The 27,372-nt window shown below is 35.4% G+C and overlaps 1 long non-coding RNA gene across 1 annotated transcript in view; it reads left to right on the plus strand.

The window, feature by feature from the left end:
* Positions 1-658: 658 nt before the first annotated feature.
* The window catches only part of LOC128555796 (uncharacterized), a 31,542-nt gene continuing 4,828 nt past the window's right edge, over positions 659-27,372 (plus strand). The window contains exon 1 of the long non-coding RNA XR_008370362.1: positions 659-755. This is a non-coding gene — a long non-coding RNA (uncharacterized LOC128555796). The remainder of the gene's footprint in view (positions 756-27,372) is intronic.

Raw genomic sequence — 27,372 nt, forward strand, 5'->3', positions numbered from 1 at the left:
AAGTGTTCGCTATTAGAAAAAGCCGATTTGAATTGGTTGTTCAGAATTGTAGCCTTATCCAGTGGATCTGGGTGTAAGATTCCATTACTTTTCAAAGGACTCACTCCACCGCTGTCTGAATTCTTATGTTTTATATAAGTCCAAAAACGTTTTTTCCCCGAATAATCATTGTCATTTTCTTGCGGAGTTACTACATCCTCAATGTATTCCCAGTATGCTCTCCTGAGCTGCCTCTGAACCGATCTCTTAAGATCTTTATACTTATTTTTGAATGATTGATCTGCACTTTTTTTCATTTTTTTTGAAATACCTGTCACGTTTTCTGATTAATTTTTTTAGCTCATAACTAATCCAAGGAAGATTTTCTTTCTGCTTTGCATTTTTATGGGGTATATGTTTGTCGGCACAACTTTCAAGTTTTCCAAAGATCCTCCACAGATAAAGGAAAGAAGCCAATTTGAGACAGCATTTAGATGCACTGGTCAACAAGGATTTGGAGAGCTATATGTATTGTCAATAAGGGGAAGAGTAGTTTTTTGTTTTTTTCCCCTTCCCCCAACCTTGAGATCGCTCCTACGCAAATGATAAAGAATAATGGCTCCGCGTTTCTGCTATCAACTCCGTGGTTCGAACATGCGCACAGCCTTTTGTTATGATAACAACTTCCGGTCTAGAAAAAACTTTTCAGCGCGCGATTCACAGAAAATTGTTTATAAAAATCAATATGCCACTTAAAGTGAAATAACATTGTTGTGGTAGGTGTAATAAAAAAGAGCATTTGAATAAGAACCTTAATAGATTCTGATTGACGGTTATTATGGAATGTTGTAATGGGGAAACGTAGCATGTTTACCAAGTTAGCATGTGAATATTTCTAAGCCCCTTTCGGGTAAACTAGCAGGTGCATATCAAGTGCAAGAATAAAACTAGTTTAAAAGCATTGAAAGAAAACATCAAAGATAAAAAAGTGAGAATGAAATAAAAGCATGATAGTGTTATTGTTACGCGCATATAGCCAATCTGCGCATTTGGTAAATCGCGCAGCGCAAATAACCAATTTGTTACCTGCGCAACGATTTGTAAATCGGGCAACCTTATATATTTCTTATATGCGCAGGGTAACTGTCTTGCGCGTTTGGTAAATGAGTCTGCGCTTTTAACATATGGATGATATCTCCCGATAAAAATGAATATCATTAGAGGGTTAGACTTGTAGGCCTACATAAAACTGTTTAATCTTAAAACTGACGATGATCAGGCACGCGTAAAGGTGTGAACTGACTGTGCTTAATTTGTAAAGAACAAGAAAAACATTTTTTTTTAAAGTAAATGAGCGTATTTATGCGGTAATTTCAATGAGATGCTCACGTCCCTGGTAGTTTATGGACTAAAAATTTCTGTTGACGACGGTATTAAGAGTCATTTGTCATAGGTGTTAAAAAACTTTAAAATGATACAAAATATCCAAAGTATATTTAATAACACAAGTTTTTTTTTTTTTGTAATTTATTTTTTTAACTTTTAAACGTCGTAGCCTGTGCGGGATGTCGATCCAGCGCTAATATCAAATCCTGAAATGACACCGATATTTCAAATATCCGGTATAAAATGACTGCGTGTGATCGAATGAAGTAAAAATACTTTAGTTATAAAAAGAATAGAGAGGACGATGTGGCTATTCGAAGGAAATCACACCTTCACGCATGTTTGAGTTTTATTGCATATTGTATCATACTACAGATATTGAAACCTGGTGACTGACTCCCATTAATTTACTGATGTTGAAATAAATCTATGACACATTTTTAAAACCGAGATTTGCAATATGAGTCTGTAATTGTTAAACAATGTAAAAGTTAGCATGGTTTATGGCAGTCATTCATATTATCAGAGTAATTTCCAGATTTTCTATTAGCGCAGGACACATCTTGCGCAGCAACTAAAATTTGTTCACGTTCTGGCGAAAATTACTCTATTGTAGTACATAACATTAAAAAATATCAATACGATCTGTAAGAAATGATCAATATATATTTGAAGTAAAAGTAAATATGATTTATAAAAGATATTCAAGTTATCCGAGTAATTTCCAGATTTATTATAAGCGCAGACACACATCTTGCGCAGATAAAAAATGTAATATTTCGTTCTCGATATGACAGAAATCACTGCTTTTCTAATCATTCTTTTACAGTATTCATTTGAAAGTTACATAAATAGTTTGTTTTATGAATGAAATATATTTGAAATACAGTGTAATTTCAAACTTTGCTATTAGCGCAGGACCGACCTCCCAAGCAAGTTACAGGTGTAACATTACAGATCAATTTAGATTTGTAAAAAAAACTATAGTTTTAGTCTGTAATCGAAAATCAAAGTAAAAGTTAACATGATTTATAAAAGATATTATTAGCGCAGACACACATCTTGCGCAGATAAAAAATGTAATATTTCGTTCTCGTTATGACAGAAATCACTCTTTTTTTTTTCTATTCATTTTTTACAGTATTCATTCGAAAGTTACATAAATAGCATGTTTTATGAATGAAATATATTTGAAATACAGTGTAATTTCAAACTTTGCTATTAGCGCAGGACCGACCTCCCATGCAAGTTACAGGTGTAACATTATAGATCCATTTATATTTGTAAAAAATCTATGGATTTAGTCTGTAATCGTAAATCAAAGTAAAAATTACTATGATTTATAAAAGATATTCAAGTTATCAGAGTAATTTCCAGATTTATTATTAGCGCAGATGCACATCTTGCGCAGATAAAAAATGTAACCGTTCATTCTCGTTATGACAGAAATCACTCTTTTTCTAATCATTTTTTTACAGTATTCATTGTAAAGTTACATAAATAGTATGATTTATGAATGAAATATATTTGAAATACAGTGTGATTTCAAACTTTGCTATTAGCGCAGGAACGACCTCCCACGCAAGTTACAGGTGTAACATTATAGATCCATTTAGATTTGTAAAAAACACCATAGTTTTAGTCTGTAATCGTAAATCTATTTAAAAGTTAATACGATTTATAAAAGATATTCAAGTTATCAGAGTAATTTCCAGATTTTCATTTAGCGCAGGGCACCGAACACATATCATGTGCAGCTACAAAATATAGTTTTGATGAAAATTAGGCCTACTCTTTATTCAATCGATTTTGTACTATAAAATAATAATAACAATAATATAGATAAGATATGTAAGAATTTGCTTTTAATTCTGTGACTTTTTTATTTCATCTTTTATCTTAGACATGTTGAGAGATATGCTCCCGTTGGTAAAAAGAATATTATTGTGAAATTTCAAGATATTTCAATATAATAAAAACGATATTTTGCTAAGTGTGTGCTCGGGTGAAGTAGAAAATTATAAAAATAGCCTAAAACAAACCAGAGGACGACGTGTGCAAGCTGGAGGAAATCACACCTTCACGCATGTTTGGGTTTTATTGCATCTTGTATAAAATCGGAGGTATTAAAACCTGGTGACCGACTGCCGTGAATTTACTGATGTAGAAACAAATTTATGACACATAATTTAAGTACCAAGATATTCAGCATTTGACATCTATATTTATTAATAAATTGACCAACTGCATGATTTATCAAACACGAAATGCAAATTTCTGATATATAAAGTTACATTTGTTATTTGCGCTGCGCATTTGGTAAATCGCGCAGGTTAAATTTATTCTGCGCAACGATTGGTAAATCGTTGCGCATATAACCAACGTACAAAAATTTGTTATATGCGCTGCGCGTTTGGTAAATAGCGCAGATTGGTTATTTGCGCTCAACATTATTACTTTTAATACGTGGTGGTACTGGTAGCTGGTGGTACTGGTACCTGCCAAAAAAAGCTGGTTAAAACAACTGTCTCCATAGCTAAAAATTTTTAACTCCGAGATGTTTAGATGCTGTTACGGATCTCTGAGATGAAACGAATCGCGTACTGAAACCTAACCAGGAATCGTCTGTTGCGCTATAATTTCATTAAAAGAATTGCAATGGACTCATCTTTTACTTTAAAATATTTCTAGGCAGTGGCACAACCGGAATCGGTTCCCTAGATAGCGAACTTATTCGTCCGGAACCGGTTCTCTAGCCAAAGTACCATTCATAAGCTAGGGAACTGGAATTTTATTTCTATGCATTAAACTGCCGAAATTCACTTTGTTTCTTTTGGTATGTTTCATGCATGTTCTTATCTTATTTAATTTTACCATATCACGAAGCCATGCTCTTTCATTTCTCTGTGTTTACTCTGTCTCCAAAAGTGTACTCGCCGCATACATGTCTGTCATATTGGAATGATAAAATAAACTAAAGTACGAATGAATGCGGAAATCGTCGGCATTGGAGCAAGCCGAAATAAACTTGAAAATTAAACAAAAAAGGTACAATAAAATAAAAGAAACAGTTATAACAAATTAAGTAATTTCTGTTAATTAGTATTGATCACATATCTTTTCAATTTGCTATAAATTACTTGCAGACTTTAATCCAAAAATTGTTGCACATGAAATGCCGAGGTGTTACAAATCAGGATTTTTAAGTGATCAAAGAATCCACATGAAGCTTTAACGGGAATTAAATTATTTTGTTTATTCATAAAGTTTACATGTAATGACGCAGATACAAATCAATATTAATTTATATTTAAATAATTTAAACATAGTACATGTTTAAAGCAAATAACATTTAAAAACGGCAAAGTAGTTTTCACGCCTTCATTTGTACTAGTTATATCATTCCAATATGGTGGACACAGTATGCGGCGTGTACACTTTTGGAGACAGTAAACGCAGATAAATGCAAGGGCATGGTAAAATAAATTAAGATAATAACATTCATGATACTAACCGAGTTCTAAACAAAACGGATTTCGGCAGCATTATGCATAGAAATAAAATTCCGGTTCCCTAGCCTATGCATGGTATTTTGGTTAAGAGAACCGGTTCCAGACGAATAAGTTCGCTGTCTAGGGAACCGATTCTGGTTCTCTAGCCACTGCCATATTTCTAATCCATTTTTCTTTTAATCTGGCATAAAATAATCCATGCAACATAATTTGAACACAAGTTATACACACAAGTTTCAAATTGGTACCCTGTCTTCAACATTTTGTCGACCATTGCAGTTGTCACCTGATAAGGGTGGTCTTTATTTTGAAAACCAATAGGCGGTATAGAATCGTTATTTATTGACCTTTTCTGAGAATTTAAACCTTTTAAGGTATATTTTTTATGAATTTTATCAAAACTAGTTGTGTTTATGATTAAATTTAATTCACAAATAGGTAAAACTTTGATCTTGATTTTCAAAAATAACCACATGCTCTGAACTGTTGCATGATGTATTAACCACTCTATAATATGTAATATGACAACGTAAGATCTTTGTCTTGTGATTTCATTATCACTTTTATACCATCATGTGACACAGTTTTGTTAAGAATCACTTAAGATCTAAATGTGACAGTATGGACCCCGTTGGAAATAAGTTTTTGCATGTAAATGCCGAAGCTTTACGGGCAAGCCAGTGCACTATATCATTATGCAGTTTGAAATTATATATACTGGAAAAAGTATTGAGGCCGCCCGCTTAGCTCAGTAGGTAAGAGCGTTGGTCTACGGGTCTCGGGGTCGCGAGTTCGATCCCCGGGTGGGGCGTATGTTCTCCGTGACTATTTGATATATGACATTGTGTCTGAAATCATTAGTCCTCCACCTCTGATTCACAGGGTTCGCACAGGCCTTGAAAAGTCCTTGAATTCGATGGTAGTCCTTGAAAACTCCTTGAAAATGACAAAACCCCTAAAAAACCTGGAAAAGTACTTGAATTTTGAAAAAAACTCCTTGAATTTGACCTTTCACTCCTTGAAAATATTCTTTCCGTAACTTTGCTTTGCAAAAAGAATTTAAGGCTTAAAATAAATCGGAGAAAATGAAAATAAATTCGTGAAATTGCAGGATCGGGTCACTCGTATGCTATTATAGTGGTCTACGGCCACACTTTATCGATATTTACAGAGTGCTATTTCTACTATATCACCGTTTGCATGTTTCCGTTTCCGTTTAAGATACAAGATACAAGATACAAGAAACTTTATTTAACGTCGGATACTATATATAACAAAAACATTAGCTTAAAGCTATTTCCCGACAAACATATGTAAAAATAATATAACTATTAAAAAAGGCTGTAAAAAAAAGTACATGGTTAAAGCATAGCATAAAAAAAAGATAAGCATATTATATTGGTACATGCAAGTAAAAATACAAGTCTATGGGCATAAAATAAGAAATTAGTAGTTGACAGTCGGGTGTGTGACAAGTGTGAGACAGAAAACCTAATTCCCCAAGTAAAGTACTTATCCCAACCTACCGAAAGAAAGATGTAGAGAGGGAAAAGGGGCCTGAGAGGGTCATACACAGTGCCACACCCGCCTCTGTCATCTACAAAGTTATCACAATAAAAACAGATTGGCATCATGCATGAAAGAGAGAGAAAAAAGATATATATAAAAAAATATATTAAGAATATACTAAATTATGACTTATATTACTATTTAAATGTAAGTACTTAGTTAAAATGAAAAACTATTGTTAAGATAATGAGTAAATGGATAGATGAAGTAGTGATAAAAAGTTTAAGATATGTTTCGCCTGGTTTTGCCAGCTGTATGGCCAGCTTAAAAAAGTACGGGGAATAATAACTCGCAATTTTTAGCTATTTGCGAGTGTTTCCAATGAATTAAAATGAGTAAGAAAAATAAACATGTTTACTCAAGTAAGCGGGAGACAAAAGACGAATATAAACAGTGGCTGAAGCCCTATAAAGCAGACAGAACGAAGTAGTTTGTACGTCGTGTGACAAAATTTTGAGGTATCATTAGTAGGAGTGCGCTAAAAAATCACAAGAATAGTGATAAACCTCAGCAAAATAGTGAATTACATCAATCAAATAATCGAATTACGTCATTTTCAAACGTGTGACAAGTGATTGTTGTTTTATTTTTGCATTACATAATAAAAGTTTTTCAGATTAGGTCGTGGTTTTGAAAAAAAAATAGTGCTTGAAAAATTGTAAAAAGTCCTTGAAAAGTCCTTGAAAAGTACTTGAATTTTGTCTCTGATATTCTGTATGAACCATGGATTCATGTGGGGAAGTTGGCAGTTACTTGCGGAGAACAGGTTTGTACTGGTACAGAATCCAGGAATACTGGTTAGGTTAACTGCCCGCCGTTACATGACTGATGTTGAAAAATGGCGTTAAACCCGAAACAAACAAACAAAAGGAACAAGTATTTAATACAACTATCTAGAGGTGGTATCGATATCATTTACATTTTGTTTCAGTCACTAGATTATCAAAACAAGATAAGTTCAATAACATCCTGTGGTAAATTATAATCATTATTATATGGTAGATCACATTAGTATTACAACTGTGATATCTGAGAAATACTGTGATTATTTATTATGCTATGTAATAAGTAGGGCTGTAACAAATACACTAAGGGGCGAATATGATACGTATCACAAATTCAGGCCAGGGTGACGAATACGAATATTTATTCATGAATATGAATTCTATACTAAAAGGTCATTGAACATTATGTGGCTTTTGCCAACAATATATTATAGTACTTACTGTGTACTCAAAACACTGTGATTGTGAAATAATACTGTTAAAAAGTAAAAAAAAAACCACACACACAGAGTCAACATATAAGTTTAAAGAGCTCTGGATTCAAATTACTTAAAAGTGTCAACTGCTTTGCAAAAAAAATGACTTGAGGCAACCAAAAACGGACGATGCATATTTGGCAGGAGCAGTGTACAAAATTCAGATTTGAATCCACTTGCCCGTTCTGGCTACCAGATAGGAAATTTTCGAAGCGCGACACCAATTTCACTAGCCTGAACTTTAACTCCATAAAATACTTAATTTTTGCACCATATAACATTTTGTTTTACAGATATCTATGCATGTTTGAAGTAATAAAAAAAGACATGTTTGCCATGTTTTCGAACAATTTTAACTCTGAATACTCCAGTCCAGATCAGCTTCGCCAGAGTCCCAAATCATCGGACATGTCACTCCTTGCCAAACAAAATCTAACCTCAAACGCACGATTTTTTAGGATCCGCACTCGCCAATTACTGCTACTCGGACTGTCGACAATTTGCAAGATGTCAAAACGAGTGCGGAATAAACGCACACACATACACACGCTGATTGCATAATTTAAGCTCCGCCTATTTCATGTACTTGCGAGATTTCTGTGAGAAGTGTGAAAGCTAATCAAATTATCCATTACACTAGAGGTAATTGTATTCAGCCAATTAGCGCTGCGGTTACGTCTTTGACACTTTGCGTTTCATTGTCAGCACATGTGAGTGCAAAGAAACAACAATAATTCAATAAGCGTTCCTCAGTCTGGATGGTGCATGATGCATTCTTGAACAATAAACCTTTATTAATGGAGATCATATGAAATCACGATGCTATACTTGTTTAATTAGCATGTTTTTTTAATCAAATCCAGTTGCCTGGTCGGGCTTGTACCTGCGAAAAATCGGTAGCCCGAGCTGAAATTCAGTAGCCACAATCACATTTCAAGCCCAGAAAATTACAAAAAGCATTTTATTAATGGTAAACCAACATCATATATCGGCCCTATAACTTATCAAATCAATGTTGTGAAAATATTTGTCTACTGCAACAGTTGTGGGTGGGATAATACGAAGAAAAAGAATGATTAATCCAAAATGCGCTATGAAACAGGAGCTTCTTCAGTAGATTTCTTGTGTTTTAGGTAAATTCAAGTAATTTTAGTTTGGTTCATGCAGTTTTTATTATATATTCATAAATATTTGGTTCGGAACATGGCGAATAACGAATACAATTCGGACAAAACTGTATATTTGACTAAATCGGATATTTAAATGTATCGTTACAGCCCTAGTAATTAGTAAAGTAGTGCCTACAAGAAACACATTGGTTTTATTTTTTTATTTCTTTAGGTTATCTGATGAGTATGCATACAAAAAAGGTATAAATTACTGGTTGTAGGTATGGACTGCAGTGTCCGGCACTCAGGTAATTGTTTGCATTAACTCTACAGAGCATCGTAACTATCTAAACAGTTACCCCCAAGCCGAATATTTCCATCTGCACCTACGATCAGTGAAATAGTCTTATAATCTGACACAGACTTCCGGAAAGTCATCGGTCAGTCGGACATGACTGGAAAATTTTGATGCAGTCCGCGGTTTCTTAATCCGGATGCGATCCGACTGACCGGCATTTATCGTACCCCGAGAACCGCAACATCTCGGACAACATACCAAAATGGCGTCACTAACATAATTATGGTCACAATAAGGTAAATAGTTTTCCCTAATATATATTCTGTATAAAACTGACCTTTTTTAAAGAGCTACCAAACATAGCTAGACCCATTTCAGAGAACAAATCCTTACCTCATTTTAAAGAGTTATGATAAAACTGATATAAAATGAAGAGAAAAGTAGGGGTCATGTATCTTCTAAGAGATATTTTTCTGGTCACATTTGCTAACTGTAAACTGACATCAAAATCACACTGCTGTGACCTGGAGATACTACTCATACTAAAATTGAGCTTGACTTCACCAAATACAACCTGCTCTCCCATTTTTCCTACCAAAATGTCAAAAATACATCCACAATGAAATTTAAACAGAAACTAGCTTCAATTTAGACCTCTGTTGCCATGCCAAGTGAAAAATTAGTGTTCAAATACCTGGCAGCCATTACGCGACTAGACCAGATGGCTCCCGTGCTGGTTCCTTTAGTTTAGTTACCCTTACAGAAGAAAAAGGCCTGCTGCGTACTCTTGCTGTGTACATACAGCGTATATGATGCGTACATGATGTGTACTGAAATTAAGGGCTTTAAATAGTATGCAGGATATACACCGCACATACACCGATAGTACGTTTGTAGTACACTTTTGACATGCAAATGAGCTCTGCCGCGTACTACTTGCTGCGTACATGCTGTGGACTACACAGTACATAGGATGTACGCTGGAGGAATTTAGTATGCGGGAAATAGTACGCAGCATGTACGCGGCACATACACTTTTCACATGCAAATAAGCCTGCTGTGTACTACCCCTGCGGCGTACATGCTGTGTACTCCTATGCTGTGTACTCCTGGCCCGAGTCCTGCGGCGTACATGCTGTGTACTCCTGCTGCATACATGCTGTGTACTCTTGTGGCGAAACTGCTGTGATAATGTAAATTCCTTACCCCACCAACTTTCGTATGCAAATGCTGATCATTTGGACAGAAAAAAACAGAAAAAAGATAAGTGACATGCATCAATAAGTATTTACCCTTACCAAAATAATGTAGATTGATGTTATCAAATAAATTAGTATGCTTTTCTTCATCCACTTTTCAATGAAATAAATCAATTTTTGTAGCATGTAATTTGGTAAACATTTGAAGAAAATGGCGTAACTGCATCAAGGGGAAACAACTTTAATGCAACTAAATATAAGTGTTATGATTTATTATAGACGATGTGTGCGTAATATGTATTTATTAGGGCTGTCATCGATAGAAATGGTATCGATGTATCAACGATTTTTTTTTGTCGATCGATTATCGATTCCCAAAAAGTTTTCAAAAATCGATATTTTACAGGGAGAAAAAACTACCCAAATAAACACTCAGACCCTAAAAAACAACTGAAGTTCACAAAGTTGTAAATTTGGATGAATGCAAAAAAGGAGTGAAGGCAAAATAAAAACAAGAGCTGTCCGTAAGACAGCCAAGCTCGACTATTCGAAATATTGTCCCAGAAGCAGGAAAATATTACCCAAAAAGGTTAAATATCAAAAGAGTTTTAAGTTCAAAAGGGGGCATAATTTGACCAAAATGCATATCAGTTATGGGACTTGCTGCTATCAACTAGTTTTATAACCCCGAAGGCACATGTGAAGCTTCAATTCAATATCTGCATTAGTTTTGGAGATAGAAACTCGCATGTAAAACTTTAACCAGGATTTTCAAAGTCCAAAAGGGGGCATAATTTGCCCAAAATACATGCCAGAGTTATGGGACTTGCCCAGTGAGGTTGGTAATTGATCTATAAAAAGAAAAAATAAGTTTCAAATCTATATGCCTTTTAGTAATTGCTGTATGTACTTTCACGCAAAACTTAACCAGGATTTTCTAAGTCCAAAAAGGGGAATAATTTGCTCAAAATACATGTAAGAGTTATGGGACTTGATCCAGTGAGGTTAGTAATTGATCTAGAAAAAGAAAAAATAAGTTTCAAATCTATATGCCTTTTAGTAATAGCTATATGTACTTGCACGCAAAACTTTAACCAGAATTTGCTAAGTCCAAAAGGGGGCATAATTTGGCAAAAATGAAAGTCAGAGTTATGGGACTTGATGCTATCAACTAGTTTTATAACCCTGAAGACACATGTGAAGTTTCAAATCAATATCTGCATTAGTTTTGGAGATAGTAACTTGCATGTAAAACTTTAACCAAAATTTTCTAAGTCTAAAAGGGGGCATAATTTGCTCAAATTACATGTAAGAGTTATGGGACTTGACCCAGTGAGGCTGGTAATTGATTTAGAAAAAGAAAAAATAAGTTTCAAATCTATATGCCTTTTAGAAATAGTTGTATGTACTTGCACGCAAAACTTTAACCAGAATTTTCTAAGTCCAAAAGGGGGCATAATTTGGTCAAAATGAAGGTCAGAGTTATAGGACTTGCTGCTATCAACTAGTTTTATAACCCCGAAGACACATGAAGTTTCAAATCAATATCTGCATTAGTTTTGGAGATAGTAACTTGCATGTAAAACTTTAACCAAAATTTTCTAAGTCCAAAAGGGGGCATAATTTGCTCAAAATATATGTCAGAGTTATGGGACTTGACCCAGAGAGGTTGGTAATTGACCTAGAAAAAGAAAAAATAAGTTTCAAAGCTATATGCCTTTAATTGATGGCTGTATGTACTTGCATGCAAAAACTTAACCAAGGTGTGACGCCGACGCCGACGCCAGGGTGAGTAGAATAGCTAGACTATTCTTCGAATAGTCGAGCTAATGAAAGATGTTATTAATTTTTATATATTTCTTTTATTTCATAAATACAAATACAACACAATCAAACAGAAATATGGAAAGTAGGCAATAAAACTTAAAATAGCATTTACAGGAAGGTATATAGTATTATATGAACAAATAGATCGTTAATCTAACTTAATAATCAATATATCGATGTATCGTCAATATTTGTCTTCTGATATATCGGTATTGTCGATATGCCTAAGACCCAATCAGTGACAGCCCTAGTATTTATTTTGATTAAAATCCATCTGAGAACAATCTAGGACTGGAATTATATAAGCATTTATACACTTTTACATCCGTAAAAAGTAGCGCACCAAAAAATTTTGGATTGATTTTTTCCAATGGGGCGAGCGCAATTAGCCAAAAACGTTCTGAAAATATACGAGCGGCAAATCCAATGAACAATGTTTTAATATGGTGAGGCCTTAATGAGTTAACATAATGAGCATTAAAGCCTTTATAAAACATGATAGAATGGTGTTTTGCTTAAGAGTATTCAAATAACAGTGAGAGCTATTAATTCTTCTGATTCCGGCGCTGTTGAGGCATTATCTTGGTAATTATTTCATGTCTTACAAAATGTAATGCAACGAAGTTCAAATAAGGCTTTTCAATTATCCAAGTTAGAAAGCTCCAGGATTAATTCAAAATGAAAAAGAATATATTTTTACACTGCATGCAAGGTGCAGCTCAGAAATCACTAAGATGTAAGCTTCAGAAATGAACATTGCAAATAGTTTGGCAAATTTTCATTGTTCAGAATACTGGTAATCTGAACTATTCTATGCTATTAAGATAAAAGTTACTCGGAAATCAAGTTTTTGCTTCCAAAAAAAAAAAAAAAATGTACAAATCCTTCCTGCATGAAGTGTACTTCAGACTTTTACCTAAAAACACCAAAAAGAAAATGAACAAGTCCCTCCCGCGTATATGAAGTTTACTTCAGACTTTAACTTATAAAAAATAAACTAAGTATAAATGCCAAAAGAAACTGTACAAGTCTTTCCCGCGTATATGAAGTGTACTGCACAAATTTCAAAGTATCTGCGGTGTACATGCAGTGTACTATTTTCTTGTACAAGTCCCTCCTGCGTACATGCAGTGTACTCCTTAAATTTTCAGAGTCTGTGCTGCGTACTTGAAGTGTACTAGTGACCTCCTGCGTACATGCTGTGTACTCATCGAAATAGTACGCGGCATGCGATGTATGTAAAATGTACTACTGTGTTGCGGCATATACACAGCAAATACGCAGCATGTACGCCACAGAGGCTTGCTTCTGTAAGGGTAGGCTTTATGCCAGGGCAGAACTGGGAAAGAAACGTAAATTAACGCCTTACAATCGTAGTGAAAGGAAACAAATGTACGAAAATAAGAGGGTTGACCGAACATTTAATGAGAAATGGACTAAAAATCACCCCTGGCTTGTATATGATGGAGAAAAGCAACGTATGCGGTACACTGACATTTTCTTCGGTCCGGCATATTTTTTTTCGGTCCGGCAGATTTTTAGGCATTGCTGGGCCAAATGTCCTGCCATTTTTTCCAACTTTCCTGAAGTCTGCTGACATCAAGGAGATGAATCATACCAAGGAAAATGAAAATGCGTTCGTTCATTTATAGCACTGGTTTTTTCTTTACTATCTTAAATCAACAATTATTGTGGGCACACGGAATATTAAAATGTTCCAGATAATGCCATACTAAATGCTAGTTGAAGGGAAGGCTTGATTTTAGAAGGAAAAACAACAGTACTAAGTACATTCATATGAAATAAAGCGTGCATTAATGGTAAATATGATGTTAACGTAGATCATGGACAGCATTTTATGAGAGATAAGGCCAAGCAAGTAAGACACAGAACGGTATCCATTTGATTGCATTGCATAGCGATCCACTTGAAACTGTGGTGTGTTAGGTTTAATAACAAACTAGAATAATTCTAGCATCCATTTTATTTAGTCACAACTAAACAATTTCTGCCAACTGGTTTCATTTTGAATTATACCAAAATTGATTACATGCAATATCAAAGTTTGTTTGATATATATACAAATATTTGAAACTGATATATTTCTGCTCAAAATAAAATGTGGTTTGCAAAAAAAAATGTCTTGCACGGAAATGAAAGTTTAATTTGACAGTTGGCGGTAAAATAAGCAGATTGTTTGAAACACTCTCCGTGACGACGTTCCGCGCCTATAATATCGATTTTGCCTCCGGGCATGATCAAAACAGGCAATTTTTACAGGTGATAAAATGTATGTACATGAAAATTTATATATTGAAATTTCATAGCCGGGCGCTTAGATGTTTAAGCAAGACGCTGCACCCGGCTGAAAGGGCCTGGTCAGGACTCTGACTTACAAGACTGGAAATTTATACAATCGGCCATAATTATGTCTCCCACCGTGACGCCTAACCTATACACTGGTTTTTCTAGCTGTTCGCTTATCAATTTGTTCACAAATAGTGTATCTATCATGTTTTGTTTGCCCAAGATTTAGCAATATTTTAATACCTGTTCATGCTAGGCTTAATTCAGACCAAGAACTTCGTATACATTTTTAACCCCCGCCGAAGTGGCGGGATATAGTTTTGGTGCCGTCCGTCTGGAGCCATATCTAGGAAGTGATTTGGAATATTTAAATAAAACTTCATGTACAAGTTCACCACTATAGGGAACAGTGGCCTGTCAAGTTTCAGTCACACAAATAACACCGGAATGATGGCCAGTAGTAGTTTCTAGTTTTAACTGTATAGGATCTTTGCCGGTGGTTACTTCATCATCCGATCCAATGAATACTTTTTCCGTACATTTCCGCTATCTTTGCTTTGTTACTATTGCTTATATCTTACTGTAACTTTACATAAACATTGTCCAGCATACAAACAAAGTATGTACAGGGGCTGGGCCCATTATACCCAAGGTCAAGGTCACCAAGGTGTTACACTTAGGTTATTTTTAATGTTAAACTTTTTCGGCAAGCTTTGTTTTTAGCTCACCTGAGCACAAACAATTTGACTGTTAACACTCTAGAGGTCACAATTTTGGTCCAATCTTAATGAAACTTGGTCAGAATGTTACTCTCAAAAAAATCTTAGACAAGTTCTATATTGGGTCATCTGGGGTTAAAAACTAGGTCAACGGGTCAGATCTAAGGAAAAGCTCGTTAACACTCTGGAGGCCACATTTATGACTGTATCTTCATGAAACTTGGTCAAAATGTTAATCTTGATGATCTTTAAGTCAAGTTCGAATCTGGGTCATGTGGGGTCTGTAAGTTGGTCACCAGGTCAAAATCAAAGGAAAAACCAGTTAACATTCTAGTCTTCTAGAGGCCACATTTATGACCTTATCTTGATGAAACTTAGTCAGAATGTTAATCTTGATGGTCTTAAGGTCAAGTTTTAATCTGGGTCAGGTGGGGTAAAAAACTAGGTCATTGGGTCAAATCAAAGAAAAAGCTACTTAACACTCTAGAGGCTACATTCATGGCCATAGCTTAATTAAACTTGGTCAGTATATTAATCTTGATGATCTTTAGGTCAAGTTTAAATCTGGGTCAGGTGGGGTTAAAAACTAGGTCACCAGGTCAAATCAAATATAAAGCTTGTTAACACTCCAGAGGCCACATTTATAACCATATCTTAATGAAACTTGGTCAGAATGTTAATCTTGATGATCTTTAGGTCAATAGGTCAGATGAGCAATACAGGGCCTTCATGGCGGTCTTGTTCTGTCATATCTTTGTTACTATCGCTTATATCTTACTGTAAGGAATTATTTTCATGTTAAATTTGTTCGAAAACTTCGTTTATAGATATATATTTGGTACTTTAAAAGATAATGACTTGAAATTAAAAGTATTTCTTTATAATCATCATCTGCATGTGTGGGTACAAACTCCATAACTCTAATTGTATTTTTGACAGAATTATGCCCCATTTGTACTTAAAAGTTTTTTTTGCAATCTTCGCTTTTGGATATAACTTTAATGCAATATAAGATAAAGACTTGAAATTTGTATCTTTATCATAACTTTGGTACTATATAAGATAATGACTTGAAACTCAAAATATACTCAGCGTCACTGAAAAGTTACCACCCTAATGGCCCTTATATTTTAAAAATCGCATTTGACTGTGTTAAAAGCATAACACGACTACATTTTTGACGCAACTGAGACGTCACTGGTGTAAAAATTTGTTAAATTCGATGAACTCCATTTGAGGCCTGGGCTGCACGTGCAAAATGACTTTTTCAAGAAATGTCGACATGTACGAACATTCTATCACAAATCATTCATCGCACTTGAAAGTTAGTCGGCAGACTAAAGGAAATACGTTAAAAAACATAATATCTTTGCTAAGAATGCCACGTTTAAGGCACGATCAACGCCATCGGGCCATTTGCATGGTTGACACCAAACTTTCATGTCATGAAATTGCACGTCGTATGTGCTGTTCTCACCTGACAGTCACGAATGGGTTAGGAGACATGATCAGACAGGGTCTATAAGTAATAGACCATGTACAGGCCATGAAAAAGTGACGTCGATATTGTATAAAAAATAAAGAGGTATATATTTATATTAAGTGGTAACTTTTCAATGACGCCCAGTATATATCTTTACCATCATCCCCTGCATGTGTGGTAACAATCCCAATAACTCTAATTTGTGTTCTTGGCGGAATTATGCCCCTTGGTGTATCTTCCTTTTAAAGTCTCTTATTGAGACATATTCATTTTACTGTCAAATCGCCGAATAGTGGAGCGTGCTGTCTTACGGACAGTTCTTGTTGACTTAGCAGTTTTTAGCTCGACTGTTCATAGAATAGTAGAGCTATTGGACTCATCCGTGCGTCAGCGTCCGCGTCCCGATTTGGTTAAGGTTTTGTATGTAAGCTGGTATCTCAGTAACCACTTGTGGGAATGGATTGAAACTTCAACACTTATTCACTGTGATAAACTGACTTACGGGGCCTCCGTGGCCGAGTGGTTAGAGTCGTTGACTTCAAACCATTTGCCCCTCATCGATGTGGGTTCGAAACCTCATTTGGGGCGTAGAATTCTTCACGTGAGGAAGCCATCCAGCTGGCTTACGGAAGGTCGGTGGTTCTACCCAGGTGCCCGCTCGTGATGAAATAGTGCACGGAGGGGCACCTGGGGTCTTCCTCCACCATTAAAGCTGGAAAGTCGCCATATGACCTAAAATTGTGTCGGTGCGACGTTAAACCCAACAAAATAAATAAATAAAATAAACTGACTTACATTGCACAGGTTCCATAACTCTGTTTTGCTTTTTTTACAAAATTATGCACCTTTTTTGACTGAACAGTTTTTGGTTAAGGTTTTGTATGTAAGCTGGTATCTCAGTAACCACTTGTGGGAATGAATTGAAACTTCAAACACTTATTAGCCCACCATCATCAGATGGTGGGCTATTAAAATCACTCTGCGTCCGTGGTCCGTCCGTCCGTCATTCCGTCCGTCCGTCCGTTAACAATTTCTCGTTATCGCATCTCCTCAGAAACTACTGGGGGGATTTTGACCAAACTTTGTCAGAATGATGTATTGGTACCCTAGTTGTGTCCCCCTGAAAATCAGACTGGTTCAACAATTTATGAGTGAGTTATGGCCCTTTGTTTATTTTTGTAATTTATATAGATTTATATAGGGAAAAACTTTGAAAACCTTCTTGTCCAAAACCACAGAGCCTAGGGCTTTGATATTTGGTATGAAGCATCATCTAGTGGTCCTCTACCAAAATGATTCAAATTATTTCTCTGGGGTCAAATATGGCCTCGCCCTGGGGGTCACATGGTTTATATAGACTTATATAGGGAAAAACTTTGAATAACCTCTTGTCCAAAACCACAGGGCCTAGGGCTTTGATATTTTGTATGTGACATCATCTAGTGGTCTTCAACTAAGATTGTTCAAATTATACCCCTAGGGTCAAATATGGCCCCGCCCTGGGGGTCATATGGTTTACATAGACTTATATAGGGAAAAACTTTGAAAATCTTCTTGTCCAAACCACAAAGCCTAGGGCTTTGATACTTGTAATGCAGCATCATCTAGTGGTTCTCTACCAAGTTTGTTCAAATTATCCTCCTAGGGTTAAATATGGCCCCGCCCCGGGGTCACATGGTTCATATAGACTTATATAGGGAAAAGCTTTTAAAATGTTCTTGTCAGTAACTACAACATTCAAACTTGGACCACATGTATATTTTTGAGTGGCAAGATGAACCTTGACATGAGTTGACCTTGATTTTGACCTAGTGACCTACTTTCACATTTCTGTAGCTACAGCCTTCAAATTTGGACCACATGCATAATTTTATGCACTGGAAAAAACTTTGACCTTTATTTTGACCTAGTGACCTACTTTCACATTTTTGAAGGTACAGGCATCAAATTTGGACCATATGCATAGTTTCGTGTTTCAAAATGAAATTTGACATTGATTTTGACCTAGTGACCTACTTTCACATTTCTCAAGCTACAGCCTTCAAATTTGGACTACATGCATAGTTTTGTGTACCGAAAAAAACTTTGACCTTGACATTGATCTAGTGACCTACTTTCACATTTTTGAAGGTACAGGCTTCAAATTTGGACCACTTGCATAGTTTTGTATTCTGAAATAAAATTTGACCTTGATTTTGACCTAGTGACCTACTTTTACATTTCTCAAGCTACAGCCTTCAAATTTGGACCACTTGCATAGTTTTGTGTACTGAAATGACCTTTGACCTTTACATTGACCTAGTGACCTACTTTCACATTTTTAAGGTACAGGCTTCAAATTTGGACCACATGCATAGTTTTGTATTCCGAAATAAAATTTGACCTTGATTTTGACCTAGTGACCTACTTTTACATTTCTCAAGCTACAGCCTTCAAATTTGGACCACATGCATAGTTTTGTGTACTGAACAAACTTTGACCTTTACATTGACCTAGTGACCTACTTTCACATTTTTGAAGGTACAGGCTTCAAATTTTGACCACATGCATAGTTTTGTATTCTGAAGTAAAATTTGACCTGGATTTTGACCTAGTGACCTACTTTTACATTTCTCAAACTACAGCCTTCAAATTTGGACCACTTGCATAGTTTTATGTACTGAAATGAACTTTGACCTTAAGATTGACCTAGTGACCTACTTTCACATTTCTGTAGCTACAGGCTTCAAATTTAGGACCACATGCATAGTTTTGTATACCGAAACAAACTTTGACCTTGACATTGACCTAGTGACCTACTTCCACATTTTTGAAGGTACAGGCTTCAAATTTGGACCACATGCATAGATTTGTGTTGTGTACGGAAATGAAATTTGACCTTGAGCTAGTCAATAAGTCTTGAAATTTGGAACACTCAAAAATGGCACATTGGTGGGCGCCAAGATCACTCTGTGATCTCTTGTTCACTGTGATAAACTGACTTACATTGCACAGGTTCCATAACTCTATTTTGCTTTTTTACAAAATAATGCCCCTTTTTCAACTTAGAAATTTTTGGTTAAGGTTTTGTATGTAAGCTGGTATCTCAGTACTCACTAATGGGAATGGATTGAAACCTCACACTTACTCATTGTCATGATCTGAAATGCACTAAACAGGTTCCATAACTCTACTTTGTTTTTTGTTGTTTTTTTTTTCAAAATTATTCCCCCTTTTTTTGATGTAGCAGTTTTTGGTTAAGTTTATGTATGTAAGCTGATACCTCAGAACCCACTTATGGGAATGGATTGAAACTTCACGCACTTGTTCACTGTAATGATACGACATGCATTGCAAAGGTTCAATTACTCTACTTTGCATTTTACAAAATTATGCACCTTTTTGCAACTTTTGTATTCATTCACTTGACAAGGTTGTTGAATAGTTGAGCGTTGCTGTCCTCCAACAGCTCTTGTTGGTTAAGTTTTCGACGTAAGCTGGTATCTCAGTAGTCAGTACACACTATTGTGAATGGATTTTAACTTCACGCAATTGTCCATTGTCATGAGCTGATATGTATGTACAGGTTCCATAACGCTATTTTGCAATTTTACAAAATTATGCCCCTTTTTAGCTCGACCTTTCAAAGAAAAAGTAGAGCTATTGCACTCGCCCTGGCGCCGGCGTCGCTGTTGGTTAAAGTTTTTAGCTCGACTATTCATAGAATAGTAGAGCTATTGGACTCGCCCATGCGTCGGCGTCTGCGTCCGCGTCCGCGTCCCGATTTGGTTAAGTTTTTGTATGTAAGCTGGTATCTCAGCAACCACTTGTGGGAATGGATTGAAACTTCACACACTTATTCACTGTGATAAACTGACTTACATTGCACAGGTTCCATAACTCTATTTTGCTTTTTTACAAAATTATGCCCCTTTTTTGACTGAACAGTTTTTGGTTAAGGTTTTGTATGTAAGCTGGTATCTCAGCAACCACTTGTGGGAATGGATTGAAACTTCACACACTTATTCACTGTGATAAACTGACTTACATTGCACAGGTTCCATAACTCTATTTTGCCTTTTTACAAAATTATGCCCCTTTTTCGACTTAGAATTTTTTGGTTAAGGTTTTGTATGTAAGCTGGTATCTCAGTACTCACTAATTGGAATGGATTGAAACTTCACATCCTTGTTCACTGTCATGATCTGACATACACAAAGCAGGTTCCATAACTCTGTTTTGCTTTTTTACAAAATTATGCCCCTTTTTCGACTTAGAATTTTTTGGTTAAGGTTTTGTATGTAAGCTGGTATCTCAGTATCCACTAATGGGAAAGGATTGAAACTTCACACGCTTGTTCACTGTCATGATATGACATGCAGTGCAAAGGGTCAATAACTCAACTTTGCATTTTACAAAATTATGCCCCTTTTTAAACTTAGGAGTTTTGGGTTAAATTCTTATATGTAAGCTGGTATCTCAGTACCCACTAATGGGAATGGATTGAAACTTCCCACACTTGTCCACTGTCATGAGCTGATAAGCACTATGCAGGTTCCATAACCTTATTTTGCTTTTTTTAAATTATGCCCCTTTTTCGACTTTCGTATTCATTCAGCCGACAAGGCTGTTGAATAGTCGAGCGTTGCTGTCCTCCGACAGCTCTTGTTGATAAAGTCAAATATCTCTGTTACTATCAAAGCTATTGACTTGAAACTTAAAATAGTTATCTATTATCAAAGTCTACACTAGGAGAAACAATCCCCATAACTCTGATTTGAATTTTGATTGAGTTATTCCCCTTTTTGGCATGGATTTTTAGCTCATCTGATTTTTTGAAAAAAAATGATGAGTTATTGTCATCACTTGAGCGGTTGTCGGCGTTGGCGTCGGTGTCGGCGTCGGCGTCGGCGTCTGCGTCGGCGTTGCCTGGTTAAGTTTTATGTTTAGGTCAGCTTTTCTCCTAAACTATCAAAGCTATTGCTTTGAAACTTGAAATACTTGTTCACCATCATAAGCTGACCCTGTATAGCAAGAAACATAACTGAGTCTCCATCTTGCTTTTTGCAAGATTTATGGCCCCTTTTGTACTTAGAAAATATCAGATTTCTTGGTTAAGTTTTATGTTTAGGTCAACTTTTCTCCTAAACTATCAAAGCTATTGCTTTGAAACTTGGAATACTTGTTCACCATCATAAGCAGACCCTGTACATCAAGAAACATAACTCCATCTTGCTTTTTGCAAGATTTATTGCCCCTTTTGGACTTAGAAAATCAGTTTTCTTGGTTAAGTTTTATGTTTAGGTCAGCTTTTATCCTAAACTATCAAAGCTATTGCTTTAAAACTTGCAACACTTGTTCACCATCATAAGTTGACCCTGTATAGCAAGAAACATAACTCCGTCCTGCTTTTTGCAAGATTTATGGCCCCTTTTGGACTTAGAAAATATCAGATTTCTTGGTTAAGTTTTATGTTTAGGTCAACTTTTTCTCTTAAACTATCAAAGCTATTGCTTTGAAACTTGCAACACTTGTTCACCATCATAAGCTGACCCTGTACAGCAAGCAACATAACTCCATCCTGCTTTTTGCAATAATCATTGCCCCTTTTGGACTTAGAAAATCATTTTCTTGGTTGAGTATTATGTTTAAGTCAACTTTTCTCATAAACTATCAAAGCTATTGCTTTAAAACTTGCAACAGTTTTTCACCATCATAAGTGGACACTGTACATCAAGAAACATAACTCTATCCTGCTTTTTGCGAGAATGATGGCCCTTTTTAGACTTAGAAAATCATGGGTAGGACAATATTTCTATTACACAAAAAAAATCAGATGAGCGTCAGCACCCGCAAGGCGGTGCTCTTGTTTTTTTTGAGTTTCTGATAAAGTCAAATATCTCTAATAATATCAAACCTATTGACTTGAAACTTAAAATAGTTATTAACTATCAAAGTGTACACTTGAAGAAACAATCCCCATAACTTTGTTTGAATGTTGTCAGAGTTATGCCCCTTTTTAACTTAGAATGTTTGTTTAAAGTTTTATAAAGTTCTTACTGGTCATGGGCTGGAATACCTTATCATTGATAGATCTTATGTTGGTCACTTGATTGGATGAAGGATATTATATTTTCATTATACCACATTTATATAGCGCTCTTTTCATGCACTTGTACATGTTCAAAAGTGCTTAAATATTTAGAGCATGCTTAATTTTTTAAAAATACAGACCCAGTTTTTGTCGAGCCTGCTTGCGGTGAGCTCGATGTAGTGGCCACTTTTGGCGGTTCGGTTGTATGTCATATTGTGCGTGTGTTCGTCCGTGTGTGCATCCATCCATCCGATTTTGTCCGACCATATCTTTGACATGCACAGACCAAGCTTAATTATATTTGGCATGAATATTTACCTTGATGAGAAGGCGTGTCATGCGCAAACCCATGTTCCTCAAAGGCCAAGGTCACAGTTGGATTAAAGGTCAAATTGAAGTTTGTCCGGAGCATTTTATTTTTCATGCATGGTGAGATTTTGATGTAACTTGGTATGAGTGTTCACCATTATGAGATGGAGTGTCATGCGCAGGAACCAGGTCCCTAGGTCTAAGGTCAAGGTCACACTTGACAGCTGGCGGGCTCGACATTCTGCCCGTGGACATACATGATTTCTGTGTATATTGTTTCTGGTACACAGTAGTCCCAATTTTCAATGTGTTTGTTTGCAAATTTCAAAACATATTTATGCAAATATGCAGCATACATGGAGCACAGATCAAAGGTCAAGAAGGCTGTATTTCATGTGGGCTCTGTATCTTTTTGTCCCTTGGAAGGATAATAAAATTATTTCAGTTACTGACATGTGTTTACATGTTTTTGAATTAAACGTCTGAATGTAAAAAAATAGTTATTTATTGTTTCATTTTTACACACTAGTGTATCATAATGTCCAGATTTTACTATAAGGCATTCCAGAACTGCGTTTGTTTTTAGGTTGAAGACTTAGAGTAATTTCAGTAAACTGTCAACAGTGGCATACATCGTAAAGGTTGAGAGATTGCAGCTGATAGACAGACTCGATAGCTTTCCCCTTAAAGAATGTTTTTAATCAGTTTTTAAGTTATCAACAGTTGTATCAGGATAAATTATGCATAATGATTATTGCAAAGTTTTCCGTCAGCCTCATTTTGAAGTTGATTATTGATTTTGACCTTGTATGGCAGCTGTTTATGGTGGTACTGCTGTATATACCAGGCTATAGAGCAGCGCAGAATGATGGAGTGGCAGTTTCATATTGATTTTAGATAAATGAAAATTAGGCAGCAAGAAGGCATTTTAATTATTATTTTATTGTGATATTGTTGTTATTTTTTGGTAAGGGTGTTTGATTCTGAAAAAAAATTGATGTGAAAGGCTCTGTAAGGTTAAAAACGGTGTTTACTGTCTATACTGGTAAGAGGAGAGTTATTTTAAGGTGGTTATTGTTGATTCAGTGAGCATCAATTTATGAAAACTTGCTGCAAACATTTACAAGTTTCTTTAAGAAAGTTTTAGGTGTGGTTTTGGAATAACTTTTTATTAAAGTGCAGCTGAGAATTACTTGAGAGAGTTTGGTAACATATTTGTTGTTTTACAGTATTACAGGGACAAGTTTTAAAGGAAATGAATGTAATCTATGCAACTTACATATTGATTTTTCTCCTTGTTTGTCTTTGAAAGTAGGAAAGTTCTGAACTTGACAGTTTTTCTTTGTTTCCTTTTTGTAGAGAATTTAAAAGTGGGATTTTAGCAAATATACTTTAATTTAGGCTTGCTAAAGTAGGAATAGAGCTTTAAAAAACATGGTGATTATTTTTTGTGAAAGAAAATTTCACATTTTCAAAAATATTGAATTGCTGGTATTTTTTAGCTCGACTATTCGAAGAATAGTCTAGCTATTCTACTCACCCTGGCGTCGGCGTCGGCGTCGGCGTCACACCTTGGTTAAGTTTTTGCATGCAAGTACATACAGTCATCAATGAAAGGCATATAGCTTTGAAACTTATTTCTTCTTTTTCTAGGTCAATTACCAACCTCTCTGGGTCAAGTCCCATAACTCTGACATGTATTTTGAGCAAATTATGCCCCCTTTTGGACTTAGAAAATTTTGGTTAAAGTTTTACATGCAAGTTACTATCTCCAAAACTAATGCAGATATTGATTTGAAACTTCACATGTGTCTTCGGGGTTATAAAACTAGTTGATAGCAGCAAGTCCCATAACTCTGACTTTCATTTTGGCCAAATTATGCCCCCTTTTGGACTTAGAAAATTCTGGTTAAAGTTTTGCGTGCAAGTACATACAACTATTTCTAAAAGGCATATAGATTTGAAACTTATTTTTTCTTTTTCTACATCAATTACCAACCTCACTGGGTCAAGTCCCATAACTCTGACATGTTTTTTGAGCAAATTATGCCCTCTTTTAGACTTAGAAAATTTTGGTTAAAGTTTTACATGCAAGTTATTATCTCCAAAACTAATACAGATATTGATTTGAAACTTCACATGTGTCTTCGGGGTTATAAAACTAGTTGATAGGATCAAGTCCCATAACTCTGACCTTCATTTTGGCCAAATTATGCCCCCTTTTGGACTTAGCAAATTCTGGTTAAAGTTTTGCGTGCAAGTACATACAGCTATTACTAAAATGCATATAGATTTGAAACTTATTTTTTCTTTTTCTAGATCAATTACTAACCTCACTGGATCAAGTCCCATAACTCTGGCATGTATTTTGGGCAAATTATGCCCCCTTTTGGACTTTGAAAATTCTGGTTAAAGTTTTACATGCAAGTTTCTATCTCCAAAACTAATGCAGATATTGAATTGAAACTTCTCATGTGCCTTCGGGGTTAAAAAACTAGTTGATAGCAGCAAGTCCCATAACTGATATGCATTTTGGTCAAATTATTCCCACTTTTGAACTTAAAACTCTTTTGATATTTAACTTTTTTGGGTAATATTTTCCTGCTTCTGGGTCAATATTTCGAATAGTCGAGCTTGGCTGTCTTACGGACAGCTCTTGTTATATTTTATATTCAATACAAGTAAGAATGGATTGTCCAGTAAATTTTGCATTTTGTTTTAATTTCCGCATGGGACATAAATAAAATATTTTTGTTTGGATTTGATTTACACAGTAAATAGATTCTTTAAGAACTTTTCAGTGAATTAATCTAAATTTTGTTATTGGGCAATAATGTAGTTATGCATTAAACATTTACTATTAATATTTACAGTAGAAAAAATGTTTGCTTCGAATAGAAAAGTTGTGCATAACTTTTCCAACTGTTGTCAGTGAATGTACCGCCATGTATTGATTTTCACCCTCAGCTAAGAGAAGCAATGGAGTCTCATATTGATTTTCACAACAAATCACAAAGTTTTGTATAGGAATTGTGTGTCGTTTTTGTTGCCATAGAAACAGTTGACATTGGCAAGTTTTAAACTTTTCCAATTATAGTAATTGTTGTTACATTGCTTTGTTTGTTTTTGTTTTTTTTCATAGGAATTGCTGTCAATACTGAACATTTATAAAAATGCTAAAAGACCTTTTTGATAAAATACGTAAGTCGATCATTTCCAGGGCGAAGTAATTAAAATGATACACACGGTAAAACTGATGTTAATAAAAAGAAAGTGTAATTTTATTGTACATCATTTTTATTGCTGTTGCAAAACTCCCATCATTACTGGTAATAAATGTTATATATTCTTAAATTACTATAAATTTATCAAAGTTCTATAATTGATACTGTAAAATCATTTAATTTCATGGGCATGAAATTTCGTGGTTTTGGTCAAAATGGCAATTTCATGGGGTTAATAATTAATGGGTTTTAACCCTTAGCCTGCTGGCGGCTAGTGATTATGCCTTTGCGACCAGTGCAGACCAAGATCAGCCTGCACATCCGTGCAGTCTGATCATGGTCTGCACTGTCCGCTATTCAGTCAGTAAATTTTCAGTGAACACCCCTTCAAATAATAAATGGTATTTCCCAAATAGAACGATGGACCAGTCCATTTTAGAAATTCAGCAGGCTAAGGGTTAAATTTTGAACATTAAATTAATGGGAATTTTACTTGTTCGTTGGGATTAAATTCCATGGATTTTCTCAACCACGAAATCCACGAAAATTAGTCCCCCAGGAATATTAATGATTTCACTGTCAATTTCGTGTGGATATGAATTCATGGATTTCAAATTTTGAACATTAAATTAATGGGAATTTTACTTGTTCATTCGGATTAAATTTCGACTCAACCACAAAATCCACGAAAATTAGTGCCCGATGAATATTAATGATTTCACTGTGTTTCGTGGGATTTAAGTAAATAACTACTGTTGATTTGACAGGTTTTACTGTCAGAGATACCAGTTTGCAAGCTTTGCTTAATTCAGACATTAACAATGACTATTTCTTACCTAGACTGGGACTTGTTGATATTTTTCTTAAACAGTTTGGCAGTTAGACCACAACAAATTGGAATTTCGTTTACTGTCCTTACTGTCTTTAGTATTAAAAATGCCAGTTTTGACATATGAGCCGCACCATAAGAAAAGCAACAAAAGCCTTTCAAAGCCTATTGGAATTAGAGAAACTGTTAGCGAACAGCATGGATCCTGACCAGACTGCGCAGATGAGCAGGCTGGTCTGGATCCATGCTGGTCGCAAACACACTATGTTGGTTTTCTCATGGCACGGC

The sequence above is a fragment of the Mercenaria mercenaria genome, chromosome 3 (assembly GCF_021730395.1).
Source record: "Mercenaria mercenaria strain notata chromosome 3, MADL_Memer_1, whole genome shotgun sequence".
NCBI classification, from domain to species: domain Eukaryota; kingdom Metazoa; phylum Mollusca; class Bivalvia; order Venerida; family Veneridae; genus Mercenaria; species Mercenaria mercenaria.